We start from the raw sequence: 8,366 nt of genomic DNA, 5'->3' as shown, positions 1-8,366 counted from the left end.
TATATATATATATATATATATATATATACACACACAAATAATGTATTTTGTACATTGATTGTATAGTGATGTTACACATTCCCCAGGTTTTGTCCCAACAAAGCCAAGACAACCACTGACCATACCGAGTCCACCTTTTTCAGTGCAATGCAGCCTGGCCTAGGAATCACATAGAATTCCAGCAGTGATAATACTAATTAGCAGAAAGTGAGGGTTTATGAACAGGTTTTCCTGTTCTCTGTTTAAAAAAGACCTCTTTAGAATGTTTTTGCTTCTTCCTTCATACATTACTATTTATTAATAATTTTAAATTGAAACCTGATTATTATTTTTTAAACCAAGGTAGATCTTGAGACGCTTCCATGTTTTTAAAGTTGCCTTTTCCTTTTCTAGATGATTCAATTCTACATTAAATAATTGTTTCTTGTTGGTTGCCACTCCTCTTTTAATTTCATGTGCTGTTGATATGTGTTACATAAAACTGTTCAAACTTGAGGATATGGATTTGCACAACCTGATTCATTTCTAAGCTTAATAAGTTGATCCATAATTATAACAAATGCACACTATAAGGGCTCATCCACACAGGCTTAAAGCCGCTTATGCAGAAGGCCCTTGTTTGGATGTATGGGAGGTACTCGGGAGTCAGGTGTTCGATGCAGCCGCAGCCTGTTAAAAATCGATGATGGACAGATGCTGCAAAATCTATAAAAAAATTATGATCACTTCTCAGAGCTTTGTTGGGATAATATTATGTGTATTGGCATAGAACCTGGTTCTTGACCCACTTTTCAATAATTTAATCTACTTTAGGCCCCTGCACATAATGTTTTGCAAATGCTTTCAGGGTTATAATACCAAATGTCCCCAAATAAACACTTCAGTTTGTCTAGATGCTGGAATTATCTTGATCACACACACACACACACACACAAAGAACCCTTAGAAGTAGCCTGATTCTGATGCATTTAAAAAGGAAGAAAGATATAGTTTAACTCTGTTTTTGACCATTTCCTCCACATTCCAGTTCAAATTCAGGATAATACAAGATCAGTAGAAGTCAGGCATGTACTATTTGAGAAAAGAGGTTTTGAAAGAGAAGAAATCGTGAGAACTCCAGACACAATTTCAAATGAAACTCTGAAAAAAAAAAAAAAACATTTATTGCATCAGTATTCAAGATTTCTGCTCCATTATGATACTTAATAAAATGATATTACAAAGACCATGGAGCATACATATTGAAATACTGTATATGTGAAGTGTAGGGCAGTTGTTTTGAAATAGCCCCAACAATGGCTTGTGGTCAGTTATAATAGCAAAATTCTTCTGCTTACTCTCATGGCTCATTTTCACCTATGCATCATATAATGTATATCTAAAGTCATAACTTTTTTTTCATTTTGTATAGAGTAGAAAATAGTTATACCTTTGTCAGGTCTTTTTGTCATCTGTATCTCATTGGGAAGATTTCTCTTCACTTTCTGCCATGTAGACACAACAGAAGAGTCAAATCTCTTCGAGGAAAGGAAGAAGTTCTCTAAGATGGGTGTCCCCATCTAGGAATGCCCTTTTTATTTTCCATCTCTTTTAGTCCCGATAGCAGTGGTCACCAGGAGAAAGTGAGGAAATCACCCCAGGGGGCACACACACAGCAATAAAATCCTGACAGTGATTCTAATCCCTCACCATTCTATCCAAAATAAGAGTAAAAAAAACTTTTTGGCTTTAGATGTAATGTTAAAGTCAAAATGTTTTTAAGTTTTAGTTTCCTGCAGAAGCAGCTGGTCCCCTGAGCACTGGCCCTGATATCCTCTTTTTGGGTGGCTCCTTTGGAGCCACCCTTGTGTGTGTTACTAAGCGGTATGTGTCTCCACAAACACACAGGGACAGCAGAGCAAACCACTCCCCTCCCCTTCTCCCTCACCCTTGCTATCTTCTCTCTTCCCCAAGCTAGTAGATGGCTAGCTGGTGCAGACAGTTCTGTCCTTTGTGATGTTGTACTAGACAAGAAGTTCAGGGAAGCCGAGCTGAGAGAATTGGAGCTGTATGGAAACATGATGACTGTAAGTCTGGGCAAAAATGTAAAGAAATACTTTCCTGGACAATCTATATTGATCTTGATTCAGTATTGAAAAAAAGTGTGAGAGTTTAATACTACTTTAACAGCTCAAAACAGAGCATAGAAGAAAAGTTTGTTGTTGGGGTTTACTTTAACCACTTACAAGAGGTTTTCTTTATTAAACTGTTTCATGAATTTAAGCTTTGAATATCAAATATTGTAATATTTCCATTTGACAAGGTCTGATTTTAATTGAATGGTCCCATAAGAATAGTAGATTGCATGAAATTAATTTTGACACTTTAGGCTTCTGAACATCCCATGAAGTAATTTAAATCACATAAGTATACAGGGTGTGGGTGGAATGACGCCCAGCCACACCAAATTCAAGAAACAATAGCAGCAGGGCAGGGGTGGGGGGGGGGGTTGTGATATGACCATGTTTATTTTACACCCCGAATATGTGTTTAACATGAAACATGGTAAGAAAAGTAAAATTAGCCTTTAACCACTTGCTGACCAGGGTGTTAAACCCCCTTCCTGCCCAGGCCATTTTTCAGTATTCAGCACTGCAGTATTTTGACTGACATTTATTCCGTCATGCAACACTGAAATTAATTTTATACCATTTTTTGGCGACGCATAGAGCTTTCTTTTGGTTCTTTTAATCACCATTTTTTACGATATAATGAAAAAAGTACCAACATTTTTTAAGAATACTTTTCCCTACGTTATGTTAAAAAACATTTATTCTTACCCAAATGTTTGGTAATATATTAAAGACAGGGTCACGTCGGGTATAGACACACCAAACATGTCAAGCTTTAAAATTGCGTGCATCCGTGAAATCGCAAACAAAATACCATACCTAAAATTGGTCATAGGCGACGCTTTCAAAGCTTTTACCATTCACTAGACATGTGCACTGCCAAAAAATTAGTTTAGTTTCGTTTCGTTTTAAATTCGGATTTGTGTTATTTCGTTTTTCGGGATTCGGGTGTGAAAGTCAATTCGGAATTCGGATTCGGACGAAATTCGGTAGCGGTAGTTGGAACGTTCGTTTCGTTTTCTGTTCTTATTCGTTTCTTATTCGTTTCGTTCGTTTGCAGCAAAGTGACATTTGAGGGGGAAAATATTTTTCTCCTTCTCTAATGTTACTTTGCTCCAACGAACGAAACAAATAAGAAACGAATAAGAACAGAAACGAAACGAACGTTCGAACTACCGCTACCGAATTTCGGAAATGGAAATTCGGATTCGTTTGCATTCGTTCTGTCTGTAATTCGGAATTCCGAATGTCCGAATTTCCGAAAATTCGATTCGGAACGAAACGAATCGCACATGTCTACCATTCACCAGCTTAGTGTTAACAGTGACTCATGGCCCTAGAATTATTGCCCTCACTCTTACGTTCGCAGTGATATGTAACAATATGGAACAATATGATATGCAATCGTCATTTCCGCATGTAGGCGCACCTGATGCATGTTTGTGTGTGTATGTGGGGGTTTAAAACTTTTTTGTTTTTTGTTTTCTATTTATTTTTTTTTTTTTATATGTGACTTTGGGGGTATTTTTTGTAACTAATTTTTTTTCACTTTTTTTCATTTAACTTTATTCCTATCACATAGGGGGATAAGAAGCCACCTACAAGATAGCCAGTTTACATAGACAGGTCCCGGGCCAGTGCGGGCACAGCGGAGCTCGGAAACGGCGGAGGGGGACGCACACCCACATGCATAGTACAAGCCATCCAGCGTCTCTACAGCCGCTGGACCATTTGTATGTAAACAGTAGGGATGCACCGATACCACTTTTTTGGGTCTGAGTACGAGTACCGATACTTTTTTTTAAGTACTCGCCGATACTGCATCGCTGGCTGTTTACAAATTAAGCAGTTTTCCTGCTCGTGCGTGCCACACAGCGGCCCCCACAAGCGGGACCATTTAGAATGTCTAAAAACACCCATTCACATCCAAGAAGCTCCCGGCTGGCCGTTTAATTACAATATCAGGCTGGGAAGAGGTTAAAGTAGATGTAAACCCAATCACTAAAATCTCATAGAAGCTGTTTTTGTACTCTTGGTATTTTTAAATCTACAGTTTTCACTAAAATACTACCTTGTCATCCTTCCATGAATGTTCTTGTTCAGATACTTCCTGATATAAGGTCATAACACAGTGTTTCTGCATGGTTATCCTGTCAAACAGGCTTCCAAACTAGCTATGTCATCCTACATTATGCAGGCATGGTCCACTATTGTCATTATGAGGAAACCTGCCAAGAAATGCCATGCAACAATCGTTTAGTTGCATACATGCAAACAGTAGGTGGTTGCACAGAGACTGCAGGAGTTTAGCAGTATTTAAGGATAGAAAAAATGTCTTTGCAAAAAGAACTGTGTATAGTGAACATTTTCTAAACTAGATGTCATTCATTTAGAGTTTACATTTTCTTTAAGGAAATGTATTTTAATCATCTCGAGGCAGATGTCCTGTTACCTCTCCTGCCTCCTAGATATTGCAAATACTATCTTGCTGGCATGTTCTCCTTGTGATTGCATAGGATTCCTCTGGGTACTCTGGTTTCCTCCCACACTCTAAAGACATGTCTAAATCAGCCCTAATTTGTATCTGTGTATGTATGCATGTACTGTAAAATAGGGACCTTAGATTGTAAGCTCCTTGACTGCAGGGATTGATGTGAATGTGCACTATGTAGAGAGCTGCACAAACTTTTGGTGCTATATACACCGGTCAGCCATAACAGTATGACGACTGAGAGGTGAAGTGAATCACATTGATTATCTCTTTCAATGGCACCAGGAAGTGAGTGGGATATATTAGGCAGCAAGTGAACATTTTGTCCCTGAAGTTGATCTGTTGGAAACAGAGAAAATGGGCAAGCGTAAGGATTTGAGTGACTTTGACAAGGGGCAAATCGTGACAGTTAAATGACTGGCTCAGAGCAACTCCAAAAGTTGAAAAATGACTCAGGAATGGTTTGAGAAACGCAACGAGGTATTAACATCCAAATTCTCCAGATCTCAATCCAAAAGAAGATCCATGGAGGCTCCACCTCACACACACACTTACCTGTGTCATCGCCATTCCCGAAGCGATCCTTCATTCCTCGAACTTCCTGGTTGTGGGGGGAGGATACTGAGGGCAGAGGACCCATAGGCTCCTTCTGCCATCAATCAAACTGTTGAGCGGAGAGGAGGGGCATGGCCTGCCACAGGTTTGTGTGTGTCTGGGGGTGCACACAGCTACTGCGGGCATGGCCTCCACAGCAGCCACTTAGCTAGTGGAGACTGCAGCACTTAATTATCAGTGCATTTGCAGTTCTACTTACAGTTTTCCCATAGTCCCGAAAATACCTATTGATCTTGCCAGTGAAGTCCACCTAATGCAGCTTTCTGTAATGGTGTGGCAACAATGCTGCACTGCTCTTGAATTTAGTGCAGTATCACCACTCCCATGTAGGCTGCACCTGCTTGCACTAGTGGGAGAAGAAAATGTTTCTTGAATATGGCATCAGGGATGGGGCAATGCTGCGGAAGGACACCACTGTGTTACATCCTTCTTTGCGACTGCTGATATGGGGATGGCATTGGAAACGGGACAGTGCTGTTGGGCTGGCTTAAAGACATCTTGGTTGCCATCCGTTGGCCTGGGGGTGGACTCAGGAATGATTCTGATGCAAATACTGAGTTTTCCAAATGTAGCAATTCCTACTAAAGTTTTGGACATTTTAGGTTGCCTTACCTTAAAAAATAAAAAATGTTTAATAATTAACGTGAAACACTAGCTACAATATTTACAGTGTGAATTTTTAGTCATGTGAACATGTAATGTTGCAAATAGTAGTTATTTTATTTCTTTTGCAGTCAGCAGGTGGAACTCTGTGTTCCTTGCAACATGCTGTACGGCCTTCCCTTCATAAAAGTGATTGTTAATTACATATTCAGCCTGCTGGTGGAGCTCTTAGCTCATTTTCACATGTATCTGACCAGTGCCTGTGTGTCTAAAAAGGCCTTTCTAGAAAGCTCTTTATGCTGAAAGTTAGTTATCCACTAAATAAGTATGCAATTGTCAGACTTAGTCCAAAGATAGATTACATTTTTGTCAGTAAATGTATTTGATAAGGCTTAGTCATTAAATTCATAAAGAAAATCCTAGCATTACCAGTCCAGAGTGGAGTGAATTATCTCATATAAAAAATTCCAGTAAAAATGGTTAGTCAATAATTTATATTACATTGGGCTTTCCTGAGTCACTTACTAAATAAGAAGCCCCCCCAAATCCCAAAAACAAGCATTACCAGTCCAGAAGTGAAAGGCTGACCCCCAGAGCCCCAAACGTATTTTTTAGTCAGTCAATTATTCTGATTACTTTAGGCTTTTCTGGTTCATGTGCTGTAGAAGATTGCCACCAAAATCCCAGCTTTACCAGTATCAACCAGAAATGAGTGACTGATCCCAAAATTATTTATACCATTCTTACTGTACCCTAAGATATAGCTTTTTCAAGTTTGTCTGTGAAGGTTCTCATTCATCCAGGTCATGGTATATCTGTAAAAAATAAGTCAAGTCAACTGGACTTTCTCAATTCGGAATTACTTGTACAACATTATCTGGGAATAAATATGGTGAATGTCACTCCAATCCACATAATCTGTTAATCGCAACCAGGTGTTGATTGCATTTGCATAATTGGAGCTAGGAGGTGTTATTAACCTGCCCAGAGAGAGGTGTTAAAACAGCATTGTATGTGGCAGACATGTTGATGAGAAAGCTGGTTGGATGACCAGTGAAACGTTTTCAAGAAAAATGCAGCCTTGACTTATTTTTTACAGATATTTTTCAAGTTTGGTCAGTCAGTTATTTAGATTAGTTTATGGCCAGCCCTCACAGCAAGCCAGCTCAGCAGCATGGTTTGCCCCACTGGTAAATATGTGGGGACAGAGCAACATGCTTGTTAAATATAGGCAATTTTAAACCTCAGGCTGTCTTTTGGAACTGGTCTGACCCAACACTGTACACTGCCTCTTACTGTCCACCCTATTCCATTTAAAAAGACAAGTAGTAGCCCCCTTCGATGGACACATTTTCATATGATATAGCCCTTTTTAACGGTTATTTGGAAGTAACTGAGGATGTGCCTACCACCAGGGGCTTATCTGCCGCGAGGCAAACAAGGCGTTTGCCTCGGGCAGCAGATTCCAAGGGGGCGGAAAAAATGCTGCCCCCCAAAACATTTAGGCAGCCGGGCTGCACAGAAACTTGCAGCCTGGCTGCCTAATGTTAACGGGGAGGAACCGGCGGGTGGGAGAGCAGGAGGAGACGGGGGATGGAGCAGCAGGAGGCAGGGGGTGGAGATAGAGGAGATGGGGCGGGGATGGAAGAGGCAGGGTGAAGACTGAGGAGACCGAGCGACAGGAGGCGGAGACAGGGCAGATGGGGCGGAGATGGAAGAGGCGGGACCGAAGACGACAATGGAGGAGGCAAGAGCAGAGACCGCGATGGAGGATGCGGGAGGCGTCGCCGAGGCTCGGGCTAGGTTTACCTTGCCAGGTAGGAGGACGAATGTTCTGGCAGAGCCCAGCATAGGTCCTGCACAGCCCACCAAAGAGTCGCAGGTGGGCTGTGCAATACCTTTTAGTGGGCTTTGCAGGATCTGTGGGGAGCTTTACCACGGATCCTGCACATCCCCCCTGAGATCCAGCAGACTGCAGTGTCTCAGGAGGTCTCTGCATGATCTGTGGGGGGCTTTGAAGGATCTGTAGTGGGCTCTGCAGCCTGCAAAGCACACCACAGATCCTGCACAGCCCCCCTGAGATCCGGCAGACTGCCGGGTCTCAGGGGGTATCTGTGGGGGGCTTTGCCAGGTCTCAGGGGGTCTCTGCAGGATCTGTGGGGGGCTTTGCAGGTTCTGTGGGGGGCTTTTTCAGGATCCATAGGGGCTCTGCAGCCTGCAAAGCCCACCATAGATCCTGCACAGCCCCCCTGAGATCCTGCAGGGTCTCAAGGGGTCTGTGCATGATCTGTGGGGGGCTTTGCAGGATCTGTTGGGGGCTCTGCAGCCCACCACCACAGATCCTGAAAAGCCCCCCTGAGGTCTGGCAGACTGCAGGGTCTCAGGGGGTCTCTGCAGGATCTGTGGGGGGGGATTTGCAGGATCTGTGGTGGGCTCTGTGGGGTCTATGGTGGGCAGAGCCCATTACGGATCCTGCACAGCCCCCCTAAGACCCTGCAGACTGCAGGGCCTCAGGGGGGCTGTGCAGGATCTGTGGGGGGCTCTGC

The sequence above is a fragment of the Nanorana parkeri genome, unplaced genomic scaffold, assembly GCF_000935625.1.
Source record: "Nanorana parkeri isolate BGI_ZX_2015 unplaced genomic scaffold, ASM93562v1 scaffold813, whole genome shotgun sequence".
NCBI lineage: Eukaryota > Metazoa > Chordata > Amphibia > Anura > Dicroglossidae > Nanorana > Nanorana parkeri.
The sequence above is the reverse complement of the archived record's forward strand: the minus strand, read 5'-3'. Positions refer to the sequence as shown.